This window comes from Oryza sativa, chromosome 8 (assembly GCF_034140825.1).
Source record: "Oryza sativa Japonica Group chromosome 8, ASM3414082v1".
In the NCBI taxonomy this organism is placed as follows: domain Eukaryota; kingdom Viridiplantae; phylum Streptophyta; class Magnoliopsida; order Poales; family Poaceae; genus Oryza; species Oryza sativa.
The window spans coordinates 14,756,656-14,776,335 of record NC_089042.1 but is presented as its reverse complement, the minus strand read 5'-3'; the positions used below and the strand labels follow the sequence as shown (position 1 = coordinate 14,776,335).

General features: G+C 43.1%; 3 long non-coding RNA genes across 20 annotated transcripts; 2 read left to right on the top strand and 1 right to left on the bottom strand.

Moving 5' to 3' along the window:
- The first annotated feature begins 3,455 nt into the window (after nucleotides 1-3,455).
- On the top strand, nucleotides 3,456-11,233 carry LOC4345295 (uncharacterized). Of its 2 annotated transcripts, none has more exons than XR_010734695.1 (3): nucleotides 3,456-4,770; nucleotides 4,885-5,206; nucleotides 10,204-11,233. It is a non-coding gene; the product is annotated as an uncharacterized lncRNA (long non-coding RNA). The 2 variants fall into 2 exon arrangements; XR_001547993.3 differs by having other exon boundaries at nucleotides 3,456-4,821.
- On the bottom strand, nucleotides 6,844-9,719 carry LOC107281832 (uncharacterized). 17 transcript variants are annotated; one of them, XR_010734692.1, is made up of 5 exons: nucleotides 8,767-9,719; nucleotides 8,607-8,694; nucleotides 8,289-8,403; nucleotides 7,885-8,071; nucleotides 6,844-7,681 (listed from the first exon to the last, which is right to left on the bottom strand). It is a non-coding gene; the product is annotated as an uncharacterized lncRNA (long non-coding RNA). The 17 variants fall into 17 exon arrangements; XR_010734691.1 differs by having other exon boundaries at nucleotides 8,607-8,658; XR_010734693.1 differs by lacking the exon at nucleotides 8,767-9,719 and having other exon boundaries at nucleotides 6,844-7,180; nucleotides 7,272-7,479; nucleotides 7,555-7,681; nucleotides 8,289-8,760.
- Nucleotides 11,234-17,371: 6,138 nt separating the features above from the next.
- LOC9268948 (uncharacterized) lies at nucleotides 17,372-18,782 on the top strand. The gene is made up of 2 exons (XR_001548122.3): nucleotides 17,372-17,658; nucleotides 17,998-18,782. It is a non-coding gene; the product is annotated as an uncharacterized lncRNA (long non-coding RNA).
- Nucleotides 18,783-19,680: the final 898 nt, after the last annotated feature.

Genomic DNA, 19,680 nt, shown 5'->3' with positions numbered 1-19,680 from the left:
CCAAGCCACATCCTCCTTGAACTCGGTCTCTTCTGGATAAACTTCCCTTAATTGATTAATTTCCTTAACTGAACCCATCAAGAATCCGACTACTGGCGACTGATAGTGCCCATTGGCTGATTCCAGGACTCTGAAACCGATACTGACTCTAGGCCGATGATGACTTCGGGGCTTACCAAATTTTTGTGTTAACACCTTTGCTCTCCTCCACGCCACCTCCCTGCTCTCTTTTCTCTTTGACCCCTCAACAGTCGGCACGAGTAGAGAGAAGGGGTGGCAAGTTGGGGATTTTAACCAATGGTTGGCTGGATCAACTGTGTGGGGAGGCTGCTATAGTGCAGATTGTGAGGAGGTTGCTACCGTGTTGATTGCTGTGGTACTGCTGTTGCATATACCTTTTTTTTCTCCCGATCAGAGACCGGGTTTGTGTCGTCCACCGCCTCGTCGATATCTACGCGTCTCCGACATCGGCATCGGCTCTGGCTTCCTCTATGTCGTCCTGCCCCGCGCATGTTCGGCTTGATCACCTATTCAAGTGCTCGGCTACAATGACTTCTGCAACCGATTGTCATCAAGCACGCATCTACGCTATCAAGCTTCAGGTTGCCGCTGCATCCCCCCCTCAGGCTGCAGTGCCATCGCCCGTGGTCCACCTCCATTGGCTATTGGAATGCTGAGAGGCGCCCTCCTCAGCATGGCCTCACCGCCAGTGGAGTTCATGCTGCTGCATCGACATAAGAGCTGCAACTGTGTTGTCCCTTTGGACCACAGCTTCGCTGCTTTTGTCATATTCATCACCGTTCGCGCATTGACAACCTCGTTGTCCGCACTGGTCATCATCAGCCGCTCAGGGTCTTCTTCATTTACTTCGAGCCTCGCCGCCGCATCTCCAGGCTGCTACCGTTGCCACTCTAGGCCAGTGGTTCAGCCGCCCCTACTTCGGCTACCGAGGTTGTCATTCCATACTGTTGGTCCTGCTACTTCACCTTCTTCTTCGTCTAGCATATCTCATTGCCAACGTTGCCGTATCTTCCTCGACTACAATTCACTCTTCTCTAACAACTGCATGTTGCTCCGGCAATTCTCCCTCTACACCATTCTCGTGTCGCAACCGTCTCGGAGGCCTTCTCTGCTAGTCTCCTCTGACATTGTCATAGATTGATGGTGGTCTCCTACCATCTCCCACGCGATATTGGCAACACCGTTGCACGCATTCAACTCGAGTTGTCCTCAGGTCTAGCAAACCCGGCGTAATGTCTTGTCCTTCACGGTTCAACGACATCGACTCTTCGGCGTCATCTTCCCCAACGACTGCCGCGATTGTGTCACCGTCTTCGTCTCCAGCGTGTTCTCGTGCACCTTGGTCCACGACGCCCTCCTGTGCGTCTATGACTACTCCTTAGCACCCCTTGCGGGCGATGCGGCTCGGCTACCTCAACATCAGCACACCCGATTTCAACAACATCAACCATGGCTACTCTACGCACGGATTCATCGACCACAGCTTCCTCGCACCCTTCGCTTTGGCTACATCGACTATGGCACAAAGGGATATCATCCATATTGAGTACTCTTGCAGGTTTCTTCTCCAGTCCAAGTGTCCGCATTGCTCACGCTTGGACTACGGGGGGATGTTAGAGTATATGGTAGTTAGAGTCATATTAGGACAGGATTGATTTGTGTGGATTCCTTGCATATCTGTAATCCTTCCTTATCTCCTTCCCATGTACTCCTATATATACCAGCCCCTTGAGGCTCAATACAGCGTATCCACGTTACGCAGTGTACTCTCCTCCTATACTATTCAACCACATGTTTTCTCATTGGATGCTACAGACACATGGCCTAGGGCTGATTAGATGTAAAGTGTTTAGTGCCAGATGGAGAACATGAATGATTGATCTGGATGTTCTTGCTACGTACCAATGCTGATGCATAAAACAACATTGTTATGCTAACGTCTAATGAGTATTGTTAGGAATGAAGTTAATTGGGTGCTTGTTTTGTTAATTCTGTTACTTTGGAATCTCCCCATCTCCTTTCTTTTTGCATATTTTCTGTTCAAGTCATGTGCATGAATGAATCGATTGTGTGCCGTTGGGCTCTACATGCACGATTCATTCGCACGGGAAGAGCATCACGCGGGCATGATTCTCTAACGCCTGGGATGGCATGCATATTCGTCGCTACAAGATGCTGTCCACAGATGTAAGGCCATATGGTGCAAGTTATACGCAGCACCAAAAACCTCTGTGTACTCTCTCACTTTGCAATTTCGTTCTCGCATGTGTTTCTTGCTCAATAGTTTTGGTTACAGCTAACAAGTATTCTTGCAAATTAAAATCCTAAAGCAAATCATGGCCAATTAATTATCCTTTTTCAATGTCATCGTTAGATTCCAGAAGGTGCGTATTGAGTCTGCCTTCGATCGCTTGGCAGAAGACGTACAATCAGTGCATCGATACAGCGGATATGGGTTTTTATCCCTAAATAGTCACCTAACTAGTAATCTTGACATCCCTCATTTCTTTGTCACTAATATTTATCCTCCTCTGCAGGTTGGTTTACATGTTGATCACGCTGATGCAAAGATGGAGAATCCTTTTCAAAGAAGAAAAGACAATCTTCATTTGAATTTGCTCTATAACAAATAGATGCAGAAGGCCAAGCAACTTCGTATGGTGGGAAGGCTGCCTGATGATTTGGGACTGTTGTAGTGGTCGTGCTATATGTTTCATGTTTTGTTGGCGTTGTTGGTGACCAGCTGTTTGTCGTTCAGGAGTTTTCAGCTGTCATCCCAGCTAGGGAGCAATCTAGCTTTTGGGTGCGCTCTAAAGTGGCGAGTTGGATGGGCTGACATGGGCTAGGGGAGTCGTTACTGTAGCAGAATTTTGTGTTGGGCTTAAAGTATACTATAAAAGTCCACGTGGGTTATAACGCCGTTGTGAGCATGACGTTTACGTCAGACCTTCGTCACCGCGTCATCTTCTCCTTCTAGCGCTCTCTCGTGATCCCATCGCAAGGAGCAGCTCACCCCATTGTCCACCGGTTTTTCCCCTTTCCACACGTCGCGTAAGAGTGCATACTACCGACTGGCGATTGTCGAGGCAGAGGAGGAGAGCGTCAGCGTGCCGTGCGGAGCTGAATTCGTTGCTCGTTGTCATCAGTGGCGTGCAGCCGGGCGATGACGCGGGTGACATCAATGACTCGTGAGCAGCCCCTCGGAGACCGCATCCTGTGGAAAGGGGCGTGGTGTGCGCAGTTGCCGGCAGCGATTCCAACATCCATTGCTGCAGCCTGGCAGCGATTCCTGCTGCATTTTTGCAGCCTTGTGAGCTGATTTGATCGATCTCTGCACTGATCTCGTGTAGTACAGTAGGTAGAAGGCAAATTTTACTACAGGACACTGCTAATGTGTAGTTTTAGCCCTAGGACACTGCCCAAACTCACTTTTGGGGGAAAACACTCCATAAACGTGGTAATTTGCTAGTGGACACCGCGCCGATTAAAATAATAATTTCCGGTTGAAGAGGAGAGAGAAATCGCGTGAAATGACAAAAATGCCCTTGGACCCACATGTCAGCTCTCTTATCTCCACTCTCTATCCCCTTTCCAGCGTCTACAGAGCGCCAGCCCGACGCCGAGACGCTGCAGCTGCGATAGACCGCGGCGGTCACTGGTGACACGCGCACGAGCAGCATTAGCACGGCATCGTAGGTGGGCAGGCGAGGTCCGACGGCGGCGGCGGCGGTGGAAGGGCGAGGGTGGAGCGGCCACGGCGGGCCGGCAAGTCCGATGGCTGCGGCGGTGACGGCTGGTGTGGGTGTAGGGTGGCCGCGCGGTACGGCGCCGACGGCAACGAGATGATGCAGTTCCAGTGCCGCACGGCCACGGGGCCCGACGGGGTGTTCGGCGCGGGCGTCACCACTTTCCGCCTCAACATGAACTACTCCTCTTCGCTTGGCTTGCAGTGGAATTAGAATGGGCTTGAATGGTTTTAAGAACTGGATTGAATCTACAAGGGGGAAATGGTTTGGTTTGGTTTGGAACTTTGGATAGAACCTCGTCGGCGGACGAAGAGCACTATCAGCATCGCGCCCAGCAGCGACCCGGCCGTCCTCCCGATCGGTAGGAAGAAGAAGGGATAGGAGAAAGAAAAAGAAAGAGAGAGAAGATAGCTGACATGTGGGCCCAAGGGCATTTTTGACATTTCACGCGATTTCTCTCTCCTCTTCAACCAGAAATTATTATTTTATTTGGTGCGGTGTCCATTGGCAAATTACCACGTTTATGAAGTGTTTTCCTCCAAAAGTAAGTTTGGGCAGTGTCCTAGGGCTAAAACCACACATTGGCAGTGTCCTAGGGCTAAAACCACACATTGGCAGTGTCTTATAGCAAAATTTGCCTAGGTAAAATCGTCGACGCGCGGCTTCAATATTTGTGTGCGCCATTGAAGAGCCGCCGACGCCTATTTTAGACCCCTCGTAGTTGATCATGGCAGCAAGAGGAATCAAGAGAAAATGTCCATCCCCTCAACCTCTCCTCTGTACCTCCCCCTCTTTAGTGTCGCCCATTGACGCCGGCAAGTTGGGAGAGGTTTCAGCTGACCTGGAATCGAGCCAAGATTCTAGCAAGTTGTACATCTTCGACGTTGTGTCTGGAGCCACTGCAGAAGACGATGTGGAGCTCATCGCTCGTGCGCTCTCATCCGTAGCTGCCAACAACCCTGAAGCAGTCTGTTAGTTCATCCGCTGCCTCACGCCGGAGAAGGTTGTGCGCTCGTTGGATTGGGACCTCCTCAAATCCGACAAACTAAGAAAGGTAACTACTACCTAGATTTGAGTTTCTGAGGTTTGTTTCTGTTTGCTCAACTTGTGTGGTTAGATGGCTGGCGGAGGGCACACTCACTGGACTAAGGACGAACTGCAAGCGTTCCTAGAGAGCTACATGGAGGAAATTGCAGCTCGCAACATCACATCGTCTTGCCCCAAAGCTCAGGGGTATGCCAACTCGCAAGCTTAGATGCTGGCCAAGGTAGGAAAGCAGGTCACTAGGCAGCAGGCAGCAGGTGAAGAATTTCTAGGATGGTTGCCGCCGCCGATTCTAGACATGGACATGGCTGGAATCTATGGCAACTGGGCTAGGAAGGAACCCCTACACTGGCAGCATCGGCGCCAGCCCAGAGTGGTGGGAATCAATGGAAGGGGTAAGTCCTCACAGTACTCCTTTTTGCTGTAATGACAACTCATTTTCACATAAGGGTAGAAAAAACCATCATATTTGGATCTCTCAACCTAGGATTAAATGTAGCTGTTAACTAATTTTTGGCTGTGGCAGAGTAGAATACATAGTTTAATTAGATGTAATCAAATTTTAAGTTAGGTATGTGTGATCGAGAAATGTAGAATTCATTGGAGGAAGTACATATGGATTTTTCAATGAATAAAGTCATCGTAGATCATGGTAATTATATTGATGGAAACATCACATTGTGTTTCCAAGGTTAGTACATTATGATCTCATAGGTTTCCTTATGTTGTCTCATACAAAAATGTAGATGCTTATGATAAATGAAAGTAGCATTATTTGAGAATCTACAAGGACATAAAACTAAAACATTTATATGAGTTCAAAACCTAAAGCCATCATAGATGATAAATTTGCTATTTTTTTTAATGAAATATGATATAGTACTTCCAACTAGAGTACAATTGGTCTTCATAACTTAGCAAATCCAAATTTTCTTTTGAATAATACGTAGCACTACTTTCAATTAATTATTATGCAATAGAGTACATGCAAGAGCTCAATTAATTTATACAAGGTCATGAACACATGTACAACACCTGCTACTCCCAACATGGTATATTTTAACTATCACCTTCTTTGCCTACAATAGTGGTTGCTCCCATATTTAGCTATAGTTATATTTTATTGTCATTGACTATTAGAGCATTTTGTGATTGGCTAAAAAACCTCATATCTTTAGTTTACATCTCCATCTTGTGATGTTTTTAATACAAACAAACCATATTACATATTACTGATGCAAGGTACATGCACTTTAAAATATTGAAATGCATTACCACTGAACAATATTTGTTGTCTGCTGTTGTTGTTATGCATAGTACACCTAAAGAATTTTTGCATGCCTTTGGTCGTTTTTCTTCTACTGTCATATAGAAATGCCATGAAGTGTGCTTGCTTGCTGTTTGCTGCTGCTTGCATTTTATCTTTGCAAACTTTATTCTTAAGTTAGCTGCTGCTGTAACTAGCTGTATGCTATGCATTATTGAATGCTTTTCACAATGTTTAGATCTTGTTTCACTCCTCATTATGGGGTGGTTTTGCAAATGCAACATAGGTCAATGGATAACCTCCCTATTTAATTACACTTTAGGACTTTGTGGCATATGTACATTCTTGTGACACTAGTAAGGTGCCCGTGCGTTGCAACGGGAAATGCTATATATCAATTTCAAATTATATTAAGTGAAAAGATATTAAATAATTATTGAGTGAAAATTTGTTGAACACTGAAAAAAATCTGGCAATCCAAAAAAACTACAAATCATGATTCAGTCGACGATGTTTTATCAACTCCATGTTATGCTTGATGTCTTCAGCGTCTTTTTCCCCGTCTCACGCCAGTACCCAAAGAACGAAAGTCTGAACCGATTTCAGGACACATCCAATCAATTCGTTCGAATACATAATTCATGGCTTTTCAACGTTAATTAAAGCATCACATTCATATATCAGTACATGACATGGCAAACCACAAAGCCAAGGTTGCCATAATCTATGCTACGATCAAATTACAAAAATCTTTGCATTTGCGAATAAATGCCCAAGAGAGAATAGATTAAATCGAATGCACTATTTCATACACGTTTGGTATTCACTTCCAAATATGAGAGTATGCACTAAACCTTAGGAGATATATGATTGCGTCCATATTCTAATACAGAAGTATATGATACTTGCTTCAGATAAAATCTGACAAGGAGAACAAAAGTTCAAACTCGTCATAAAAAAATGTGTGCGTGTTGAGAAGTAAAATTATAAAGGTACCATTTTGCCATCGTTCGGAAGGAGCTGACTCTGTTATTGAATATCTGATCCTTTTTTTCATAAACTCACTAATACATATGAGCTAGCTTTGATTGATCATCATCAGCTAGAAGTGAAATTGTAAGTCAATAGTGAAGATAAATGATGGTTTTGAGAGAGAGAGAGAGAGGTGGGGTGGGGAAGGGGGATGAACTCACCAAAATATCCCAACTGCATACAACCATCAAGGGTCACGCATTCATGTGTGATAGAGAGCTAGCTGAAGGGCTGGGACAGGCAACAGAATCAAGGCAGCAAGTGCCAAAATAATGGGACATGATCATATTCAACGACAAGAAATATATAGTATTTTCCAAGAATTGCCCATCCTCTGCTAGAAAAATTCCCATGTTGAGCTATTTTGATCTGAATCCAAAGAAACTATTAATCAAAAATGAAGGTGCAGATTTGCAGTTCACTGGGTACAAAAGTTAGATGCACCTCTTTAACATTTAGCAGATTGCTCTCAGCATATGACAACAGCTTCCCAGTCAATTGAGCTATTGTCCTTTAGACCCTCAAACAGCTCCTCCTTTTGTGTATATATGCCTTCATTATATATATATGTCTGAAAAAAACCAAACAAAAGGGAGAAATTTATGAACATCCCTGCTAGTTGGTTATTTTACAAGGCATTAAAAAAAATAAGAAAAAAATGATCTACTCCATAGTAATGACACCCTGAAACAAAACAGATAAAAACAAGAACACCAATAGCCGAGCACATGGGAAATCATAATAATTAAATTGACAACACAAAAAAGAAACTACCAAGACCACAGGCAGCAAGCATGACTTGGAGTGAAGAAAGCTGCTAACAACATAGGGCAGGCTCCCATCTGCCACCAGCCGGCTCAGATTGCACCAGCAGCAAGCATGTTGGAGTTTGCAGCAACAATCATGAAGCAGGATAGGCTTAGTTGGTGATCTTGGGGTTGGTGTGGTTGTTCATCTTGAGCTGAACAATACAACATAAAATGTTAGTCCTACTGCTAGGTATGAAAACTCAGCTCAAATTTTTAAGCAGGTATCAGATCTATCACAGCTGAGGGTTATTAATAGTAGAAAATGTAAGCAGTGTCAACTGTAGAGCAGATTTACAACATATTAATTCTTGGGCTAGCTTTAACATATGTTATGCAGATTTACAGAGATGTAGTTCACTAATTAATAACCTGCAAATTTTTGTATTTGTGCAATGGCCATCTATGAGAATTTCAGGATCGATATATCACGAACATTGCTTACATAATCTTCACTGCATCATTCCATTTTTTATTTTCATCCACTCTGAAACAATCAAGAACCAGATTAGTTTTGAGACTGCGAGATCCAAATTAGTTTGCTCCAACAGATCAATTGAATCTTTTTGCTTGGTAGCAACACTCTCAACTTCCCAGCACTTCATAGCATAAATAACAACAGAGAGAATCCTGCAATCATTAGTATAAATAACAACATAGGGGACATGACAATATGACATTCTCACTTACAGAGAAATCAATTTCTGGTAATACATTGGCTAAGCAGCATTTCGTTGAACACCTTATGGGCAAAAAAGAGCATTAGTGATCCTGCAATCTGTAATAACCCTCGGCACTCACAATGATGATTCTTGACAAATGAATGGATTGCAACGTAAAGAGAACGAACCAATTATCCACAGGGCGCGTAGAGTGCTGAAGGTCGGCGCATGCGTCCCTTCTCCGGCAGAAGCTAAGGAGGGATCGTGCTCGGATGGTATCCGGGGGCATGGAGCGCTGGAGGCGGGCACAGGTGTCACCTCTCCCATGGAGCGGGCGAGGCGGCTGGGAAGCAGATTGGCGAACCCCGCCCTTGGCGCCGACTTGGGCGAGGGGCGAGTGAGGGATCGGCGGCGGCATTGATCTGGGCAAGGACGAACAACCCCGCCGCACCTCGCACCGCATTCTCTCCCTCAGTGCCTGGTAGTGTCGCCGCGCGCAGCCGTCGTTGGAGTGAGGTCTTCAACATCTCCCCTCTGTCGACTGTTGTGGCGTCGATGCAGGGTCAGCGTTCGGTCCCCAATCGGCGGGGTGTCGGGCGGCGATGAGCGTGTGACCTTGAGAGGCGGAGGCGTGCGATGGCGATCTGCGGAGGTGGCGGCAGTCGAGGGCGGCGCGGGTCGTCGCGACGGCGGCGAGGAAGCGGCTCCTCGGCGGTGTTGACGCGGCGTGACCTCCTGCTCCCGCATCGGCGGTAGAGGGCAGCGCGGGACGCGGGACTCGGGGCGCGGCGACGGCAGCGAGGAGACGGCGCGGGTCGCAGCGTCGGCGGTCGAGGGCGGCGCGGGACGCGGGGCGCGGGGCACGGGGCTGCTGAGGAGGCGATGCGGTGGCGAGGTGTGAAGGTGAGGAGGCGAGGAGGCGACGCAGGGAGGAGGGCGAAGGTGGATGATCGATCCGATGCGAGGTGGAGGCGCGTTGGAGAGGGCGGCGGCGATCGCGGAGGAGGCCGGCGGGCGTGGCTGGTGAGGAGGCGATGCGGCGGCGGGGCGAGCGTCGCCCAGGGAGGAGGGCGAAGGACGCGGCGTGGGAGGAGGAGGAGTGGGCGTGGGGAGGAGATCGATTCAAGAGAGGAGCGAGCGCGTGATGGGGAGAAGATTGACGCCGTTGGATATGGCAATCGGATGGTTGAGATTACGTGTGTCTGTCAGATGCGTCTGCTATGTCAGGAATCAAGACCACCACTACGAATTTTTTAAGTAGTAGAGATATGTGTATGGTCTGCACACTGCATATGTGTATGGACTGCACATGCTGCTACTGTGAGCTTGTTGCTTCAACAATATGGATTCTATGGTTTATTTACACATATTTGCTTGCTGCTGTTGGGTGATTCATGTTTGTGCCTTCAGTTTTGTTCTGGTTATGCAAAAGAAACATGCACAACTGCTGTGTAGTTGATGTTTTTTTCAACTTTGGTATGTCTACTTTGTCCTTGCTTGCTGCAACACAATTTTGCTCCATTATGCTATTGGATATGCAAATGTCGGCGGCAGTCATTTATGCAATACATTTGCAATTGTGCTTCATATTCAACCTCTTATATATCTCTTTTTCTCACATGCAGATGAGGAGAGGGGCAAGATCATTTATGCGTGGTCATGTCAGATTCATTTATGAACACCATGCTGTTTTCAGAGGGAGGACTGTTGTCGGCAACCGTTCAAGTGTTCCTGTAGCTGAACCTGAATAGCAGCTGCTGCCAGCCAACCCTGGTGTCATTGATGTTTAGCACCTTGTCAACTTGTCGGAGTCGCCACCATCATCTGAGCCACCATCAAGGCTTATCAGGCGTAGGGACAAAAGTGTGGCAACACCGAGTAGTGGATCTAGGGGTTCCAAAAAGACCCACAGTGACTCCACAGGTGAGGCTTTGTAGAGGCTCGCAAATCTTAGGGTTAAGTCCAGTGAGAGCAAAGCACAAAAGCAGCGGGAGTAAGAGGTGAGGAGTGCTAGGGCTTGCATTGTGCTGATCAAGTGTGACCCCTACTTTTACGAGTTATTCCTTGGTGATGCCATTACTCAGGAGATGCGTGAGTATTACATTCTCTTCCACTATGCCATGAAGTTTCCTAATGGTGGAGGTTTTCCCTCTACCATCATGCTCAGGAGGTTGGTTTCCACCTGGTGGTGGAGGGTTTGATGGGGACGATGGGGGTGACCCTGGGGATGATGGCACTGGGGGAGCTGATGGTGCAACATTGTGCTGATGGGGGATGGAGCTGGTAGTGTTGCTGCTGCTGGGAGCGTTGTGTGCTGTGTGTTGTATGCCGAAGCTGATGGGAGTGTGCTGCTATGTGCTGTGTGTGATGCTGTGAGGTGTGTGCTGTTGTTGTGAGCTGCAGTTTGCAGTTGAGTGCTAGCTGCTATTAAGTGCAAAAGCTGATGTTTGCTGCTGCAGGAGGCTAAAGCTCAAGTGTGCTCAAGCAACCTTTTTATTCCATCGTGATGATAGTTGAATAATGTGTTCGATTTTAAAATCAACACTTGTGATAAACGTTGTATGCATGTTTATTTGTATGTATGTATGAATAATGTGGCACACATTGCATTTGATATTTGAGTTGCTTGGTTTAATGGAATAATTTATTTAGTTCTGTATTTGTGCTACAATTTATTTGTTGTGCTTATGGTAATATAAATTTAATATTTTGTAATTTATTAACATTTGAGCTGAACTTGTGCAGACATGAACTAACCAAATTTCCTGTCTTCATTACTATTCTAACCTAAATTTATTGTTTGCTTCAGTTTAATTATTTACGTGTTTCTAATTAACTTTTTTTAGAGCAAATGAACTAGTTTTATATGACACTGATCATAACATGCATAACAACCTCTATTTGCTTATTTGATGAATTAGGAGGATGAGTATCAGTTCAAAGAACACCTCAGAGTCTCAAGATGGATACACTGGTGAAGAGGATGAAACAATTATTGAGTTGTTGGCTGCTTCTTTTCAAAGGAATGTGCATATAAGAGCTCCAAGACGTGTCCCTCAGTAGTACGGAACAAAATGGATTGTGGAGATGGGCAACCCATATATAGCAGTGCCACAACATGTTTCGCATGAGAGTGGACTAGATTCATGCTCTCTATAATCTACTCACCAACAGGTACCATCTGCATGGTACCTATGAGGTATGCCCTATGGAAGGAATTGGAATGTTTCTGTACTCTATGGCAGGTGGCTATTTCGTGAGGGCTATCAACAATAGGATGGTTCGTTGCAATGCCACGGTAAATAGATATTTTCACAAGGTATTGAATGTTGTGCATGCAATGGCAGCCGACATCATCAAATGTGTTGATCCAAACAACTTCGCTCAACATTACCGTCTAGGGCAAGAGCCTGCCTGCCTTCCTTTCTGTGATGCAGTTGGTGCAGTTGATGAGATGCACATACCTCTTCTCGTGCGGTCCTCAACTTCAACTGTACACGGGAACCGTCACAACGAGACTTCAAGGAATGTGCTCACCGTTATTGGTTGGGATGAACGAGTTACGTTTGTAGGTGCTGGATGGCCTGGTTCAGTCCACGACTAGAGAGTGCTATCAGAGGCTGTGCGATCTTATCCCTTCGCGTTTCCAAGGTTGTCATGAGGTTAGTAATCTTTTCAAACTTTGACATTTGCATTTTAATTTAAGTTCAAATATGCACTTGTGCCCAATGCGTACACTTGTATTTCTTCAATTTCCAGGAAAATATCTGCTTGTTGACTATGGTTATCCCAGTAGGTACGGTTTCCTACCGCCGTATCCACATGTGCTATACCACTTGGATGATTTCGATAACGACAAAGCTCCACCCCCAGTTGGAAAGGAAGAGACTTTTAACTACATGCACTCAGCTTGCGTAATACAACTGAAAGAGTTTTTGGGATGATCAAGAGTCAGTGGAGAGTCTTACGGGAATTCCTTTATTTGGAGAGGCTGATGCTCAGACAAAGATTATAGTTGCTACTTTTGCTCTTCACAACTTTAAGATTGATAGTAACGACCTCCACTTTATGACACATCACCCATTGTACAACGGGTACCCCCATGTGCCACAGGCGCCACCCCTACGCACATGGTACGACTCACCCAACAGCGAGGCAGCTATGTCGGCTTACCGTGAAGCTATTGCAAACCAGGTGTACGACGGGTAGACGTGTGTACTTTAATTTTAATTTGTATTGAACGGTGCCCTTTCAGGTTTTAAAATCCATCGTTGAAATGGATATGTATCGTACTCCATCCGTTTAAGGTTATAAGACGTTTTGACTTTGGTCAAAGTCAAACTACTTTGAGTTTGACTAACTCTACAGAAAAAAATAGTAATATTTACAACACCAGCATAGTTTCATTAAATCTATAATTGGATAAATTTTATAATATATTAGTCTTGGTTTAAAAATATTATCACCACTACAGCAACTATATGAACCATGCATATTATACACTAATTATCATAGTCAATCTCAGCATCATCGTAGAGTCCTTCCTGGTTGTCATCCATAACGTGAGTTCCTTCACTTCCAGCCATATATTCTTGTTCAACAGATTCTAATGATTCAACATCTATATACAAGGAATTAACATAGGGGATGAGTACAAATGGTACTCAACAAGCCCATCAATAGCAAGAAATGTGTGAATGCAACTATCTCTAGAATCTAAGATTCTTCAAAGAATTCATAATGTTTTTGACAAATATTTGTTGCAAAAATTCAAATTAAAATATGTGGATCTGTGGATCAGTTCTTTGGTGATCTTAATAATTGGCAGTCTGAACTTGGTTGTTGTGTGGTTCAGCTGTATATGCTTAACATCATAAGGTTAATTAACAACTACTGCAAGGTATGCAAGCGCCGTAGCAATCGTGTCGACCATATGACCTGGAATGGGACAGGCTGGTTTAGTAGTTCTTTCTTAATGGCTTTATCCTGCGGGCTTAAGGACTTCCGCGAATCCTGTGAGTGTGGGCTAGTGATGAGGGTTGCCGTTGTTGCGGAATCCGATTAGATGATGTAGATCGCCGTTGTTGCGGGATCCGATGATTCGCCGTTGTTGCGGTAAACACTGATCCTCTATATCCTCTATATGACACTATTCGTTTTGGAACTCCATGTTGGCTTACTATTCGATCTAAGTAGAGTTTTGCTAACTTGTCAGTATCCATATTCTGTCGTATTGGTATGAAATGTGCTGATTTGGTAAGTCTATCAGCAATTACCCATATGGCATCATTATGCTTCTTTGTTCTCGGTAAACCCGTGATAAAATCAATACCAATTTGTTCCCACTTCCACTCAGGAATAGGTAATGGTTGTAATAATCCTGCCGGGTTTTGATGCTCTGCTTTAACCCTCCTGCACACATCACATTCAGATACAAATTTTGCAATTTCTCTCTTCATATTTCTCCACCAAAATCTTTCCTTTAAATCCATATACATCTTAGGACTTCCAGGATGCATAGTGTATTGGTTTGATGAGCTTCTCTAAGAATTAATTCCTTAATCTTTGGAACATTAGGCACACAGATTCTACCCTTGTACCATAACAGTTCCTTATCATCAAGTTTGAATTCAGAAAATTTTCCAGCTTTAATTCTTTGAATTTCTTCTCGAATATATGCATCATCTTGTTGTTTATCTTGAATCTGACTACTCAATTCACATTCCAGTATCATATTGTTTATTACTGTTGTAGCTGGACCTTGAATTACCTCAACATTTATCCGGTTTAAACTAGCAAAATTTTCTTTAGGCATGTTTTCCTCTCTTACAATCTGTGTAACTTGTGCTTTACGACTTAAAGCATCAGCTACAACATTTGCTTTCCCAGGATGATAATTAATCTCTAGATCATAATCCTTTATAAGTTCTAACCACCGTCGTTGTCTCATATTCAGATCCTTTTGAGTAAAAATATATTTCAAACTTTTATGATCTGTGTACAGTTCACATTTTGCTCCATATAAATAATGTCGCCATATCTTGAGAGCAAATACCACAGCTACTAATTCCAAATCATGAGTAGGATAATTCACTTCATGAGGTCGAAGCTGTCTTGAAGCATAAGCAATTACTTTCTGGTTTTGCATCAATACACAACCTAATCCTGTTTTAGATGCATCACAGTACACAGTGAAATTCATACCCATCCTAGGTAAAGTCAACATTGGTGCATTTGTGAGTCTCCTCTTAAGTTCTTAAGTTCTTGGAAACTCTCTTCACAGTCCTCTGTCCATAGAAATTTAACATCCTTTCTAAGTAACTGAGTTAAAGGTCTAGCAATCTTGGAAAAATCTTTAATAAACCATCTATAATATCCAGCCATTCCCAAAAGTCAGTCCCTCTAATTCCTACACTACCACATTACTGAGACTCTCTAGCTTGCAGTCGAGCACTACGACGAGCTGGTGCTGTAGTATCAGTCAAACGTCGCTCTCTCATGGAAGGAAAATAATCCTTGTCAAAAGTATTTCCAGAACTCTCCTCACTATTGTAACCATGAAACTCACGCAGTTAAAATCCATGCATAGGAGCTAAAGTTAGATGTGCTTCATAAAACAGCAATCCAGGCCCCTCATAAATCATGCGAATCTCCAATTGAGTTCTCTCAGTTTGTCCAATGGAGTTTTGAACCTCTGCAAGGTATCTAACCCATGTACTATGAAAGTCGTCGACCTGTCTAGTTTGAGTCAGTGTGGTCCTTGGCAATTCAATATCCTGAACCTCCATTTCCCAGTCCAACAAACTAGTTAGCACTTATAGTTAATCAAGGGAATCTATATTTTTTTAAAAAAACAGTACACAAGTAAGGATAAGAGAATAAGAAAATTTTGCAACATAATTTTAGTAATCTATGTTTTTTTACAAGGCAATCTCAACCAATCCTAGAGTTCTCAAGTCTCCAACTAACTTACGGCCTAAGGTCGAACAATGCTCTGATACCACCTGAAACGACCCACATATTCCACAACAAGAGTAGAATATAAGTCTATAGCATATATCTTCATAGACATCGTTTACTCAGAGATATGCACATCAGAGTAGCATAGCAGAAACATCGCATTGGTTCCGGTTATTACAGTACAATAGATACAGCTCAAGACAAGCCTCGAGCGATAACAACAAAATAATATACAAACCCCAAAAGCTCAGCAAATATACAGCACACTAGAAAATTCACAAGTGCTGCTACAGTTATTACTACTACTCATATTAACGTTATTGCTACTACTACAAATACTACCGCTGCCACTGCTACTACCATCACCACTACATCAACTATATGAACCATGCATATTATACACTAATTATCATAGTCAATCTCAGCATCATCGTAGAGTCCTTCCCGGTTGTCATCCATAACGTGAGTTCCTTCACTTCCAGCCATATATTCTTGTTCAACAGATTCTAATGATTCAACATCTATATACAAGGAATTAACATAGGGGATGAGTACAAATGGTACTCAACAAGCCCATCAATAGCAAGAAATGTGTGAATGCAACTATCTCTAGAATCCAAGATTCTTCAAAGAATTCATAATGTTTTTGACAAATATTTGTTGCAAAAATTCAAATTTTAATTATAAAACACTACTGCATATAAAGTACCACAGGGTAGAATCTCCGATAGATCCCTTTCCTGCCGCGTTCGCAGTTTCTACCCGAAACAGGGAGTGACATATCACAATTCATACACTCTGCAGAGGTGTGTCGCTATACCCATAGACGCCTTAAACCTTTTAACGCCCGCGCTACACAGCCACCACGCCAGCGCCTAAGCACACTTCATGGTGTATGCCGGCAAGGATAAGGTCACAAGCTTTTCATCAATCCCATTTGGCAATAATCTCTGCGGGTGATTTCTGCAACAACGGCGAATCATCGGATTCCGCAACAACGGCGATCCACATCATCTAATCAGATTCCGCAACAACGGCAACCCTCATCGCTAGCCCACGCTCACGGGATTCGCGGAAGTCCTTAAGCCCGCAGGATAAAGCCATTAAGAAAGAACTACTAAACCAGCCTGTCCCATTCCAGGTCATATGGTCGACATGATCGCTACGGCGCTTGCATACCTTACAGCAGTTGTTAATTAACCTTATGATGTTAAGCATATACAGCTGAACCACACAACAACTAAGTTCAGACTGCCAATTATCAAGATCACCAAAGAACTGATCCACAGATTCACATGTACAATATTAACATTCAAAAATAAATTTCTGGTTTTCTATGCAATGGGGAGAGATATATAGGTTGCAAATATTTGAAATAACTAAGCAATATGATCAAGAGATGGACTTGCCTGGATAGAAAACACCATGAATACCCTCAGATTCAGTCGAAATGAATGATTCCTCAGGAACTTGAACTTCGGAAAAAAAATACTGAAGTCCGAATAAGGACATATTCCGAACGCTTAATTTACCGCATGCAATGCATATGAATTGTGTATTATGAATGGCAAATATAATGATCAGGTGCTGTTATATAAATTTATTTTTCTCTGCTCAGATTTTATTTTAGCACTAATGCCAAAAATTTAGAATCATCAATTTGTATGCTATATAAACTTGCTCACATTCTATTCTAAATCTAAATCTAATTTCCTGGAGACTATATATGATCAATTTAGTCCAGCCCACAAAACCAAAGCCCAACCAGCCCACTTTCTTTCTTCTCATCTTCTTCTCTCGTTATCTCCTTCTCTCCCTCACGCCTTCTCTCCTGTGCCGCCATCCCCAAACAGTGCCGTCAACACCAACGCTCTCCCTCAGGCCGGCTGCCACTCCCCACTCCGGCGATCTCCCTAGCAGCTGCCCCTGCAGTGATTTGTTCTCCCTAGTTCCCACGAGCTCATATCCTGCTTTACCTCCATCCTCTACTACCACCTCTCCTCTCTCAAGTAATCTGAGCATTGCTGTCCTTCATGACTATTGGTACTCAACTCCTGTGGTGGTCGCCGTGGAGACGGCCAATACCTCAATGGCAACTGCGGCAGCCACAACCCTCACCAGTAACTCCATATCCCTTTTCCCCCTTCTATTTTTCTGTTCTATTTCTCATAATGTCTCACAATAAAAGTATTGGTTGGATGTGTGCCACTGTAACCTTGTAATGCAAATGATATGGTCTCTAAATTCTTGATTTGTAAATAATCTGATTTCAATCATGATTATATGCCATGGATGATGCTTGCATGAATAAAAATCTGAAATTGCTAATGCGTGTGATCAGGAAATATAATATATACATTATTTACTCTTTCCTAAATCTTAAACTAGTTTACTTCTTTGTTGATTATTCAGTGGTTGTGAAAATATATGGTTGAACTCCTCTTTTGCTTCTACTGCAGCTTCTATTGGTTGGTTGATTCTACTGAATCAGCGTCTCCTCCTTCAGCTGGGGTACCTGTTCCTAATGGAGCTGGAGCCCCTGCTCCACCTGTTGTTGGGTGATTTTGCCCTCTTGTATTTTTCTTTTCTTCTCTAACTCTCTGGTTATGGTGGTTCTTCTTGCTACTGGTTTTGGTCTCTACGAGGAAAACGAGGCTCGGTCAGGATGGAGTTCACACTGATATGGTTTTTGTCACAGGGACATGGTTGACTACTAGGTGACTCACCTACTAAGGTTTTACTGGTGGTCTCCCTGTTTGACACCTAAGCATGGTTTATTCGGTGGAGGCTCAGCATAATTTTTCACAGATTTGCAATTAAATAAAAATCTAGTGAAAAGTATGATATTTGTAACTTTTGCATTATAGTACCATAGACTTTAAAAATATGGAGATTACTTTGAGTTTAGGGACTGATTTTCAATTGCCCAAAAACTCACAGTTTACCTAAGAAATAAATAGTTTTGGAAGCTACTAAGAGATGGCTAATGTTACTAATTTTGTGCCCCAAAATGGTTTGATTGCAAAATATGTGACATCAAGCAACTCTAAATTTTCTCTTTTGCCTAAATCTTATATTTAAAATCTCCTAAAGCAATAAGGTGTGGTCACAGATCACACCAACATTTTTATTTAATTTTCATTATTTCTATTTTAGATGAATAATGTATGAGATGCGTTTGATGTATGCAACAACACTGTATAATGTATATGTGAAGAAATAAAGAATTTACTTATGTGTCTAATTTGTGTTTTCTACTGTGATATATGCATATGAATCGATCCTCTAACGCAAAAATCCAAGCCAATCGCATGACACAACTAGTCGTTCAGCTCAACACAGTGAGTTTACTATAACTAGGTTGCCAACAGTGCGGCGAAGCAAATTAAAATTTTAGGGTCGTTACATCCTACCCCCCTTAAAAAAATTTCGACCACGAAATTTATACCTGAAAAGATAAGGGTAATTCTTCGTCAACTCTTCTTTCTCCCATGTGGCCTCTCTTTCTGAATGATTTTTCCATTTGACCTTACAGAATTTGATAGTTCTATTACGAAGTTGTTTCCAATCTTCTGCTAAAATTTTACTTGGCCTCTCATCATAGGACAAATCAGATTTCAGCTACACTTGATCCTGCTTAATTTTCTCTTCAGGTTCTTTTAGACATTTACGAAGTTGAGACACATGAAAAATATTGTGAACTGTAGATAGTGTTGCTGGCAGTTTCAACTAATAAGCCACAGCTCCTTTTCTACCAATAATCTTGAAAGGTCCAATATATCTAGGACTTAATTTTCCTTGTATTCCAAATCTTTTTGTCATACGATTTGGTGAAACCTTCAGATATACTAATTCACCAACATTAAACTCCAATTCTCGCCTTCGCTCGTCAGCATAGCTCTTCTGTCGACTTTGAGCAATTTTTAGTCTTTCTCTGATTATATCAATAGTGCTTTGTTTTGTTCTAACAAATTCAGGTCCTACCAATTTATTTTCACCAGTTTCATACCAACACACTAGTGACCTACATTTTCTTCCATATAATGCTTCATGTGGTGCCATTTTAATACTTTTTTCTACAAAATTAGTTAAACTTAAAAGTAGTTTGACTTTGAGTAAAGTCAAAACGTCTTATAATCTAA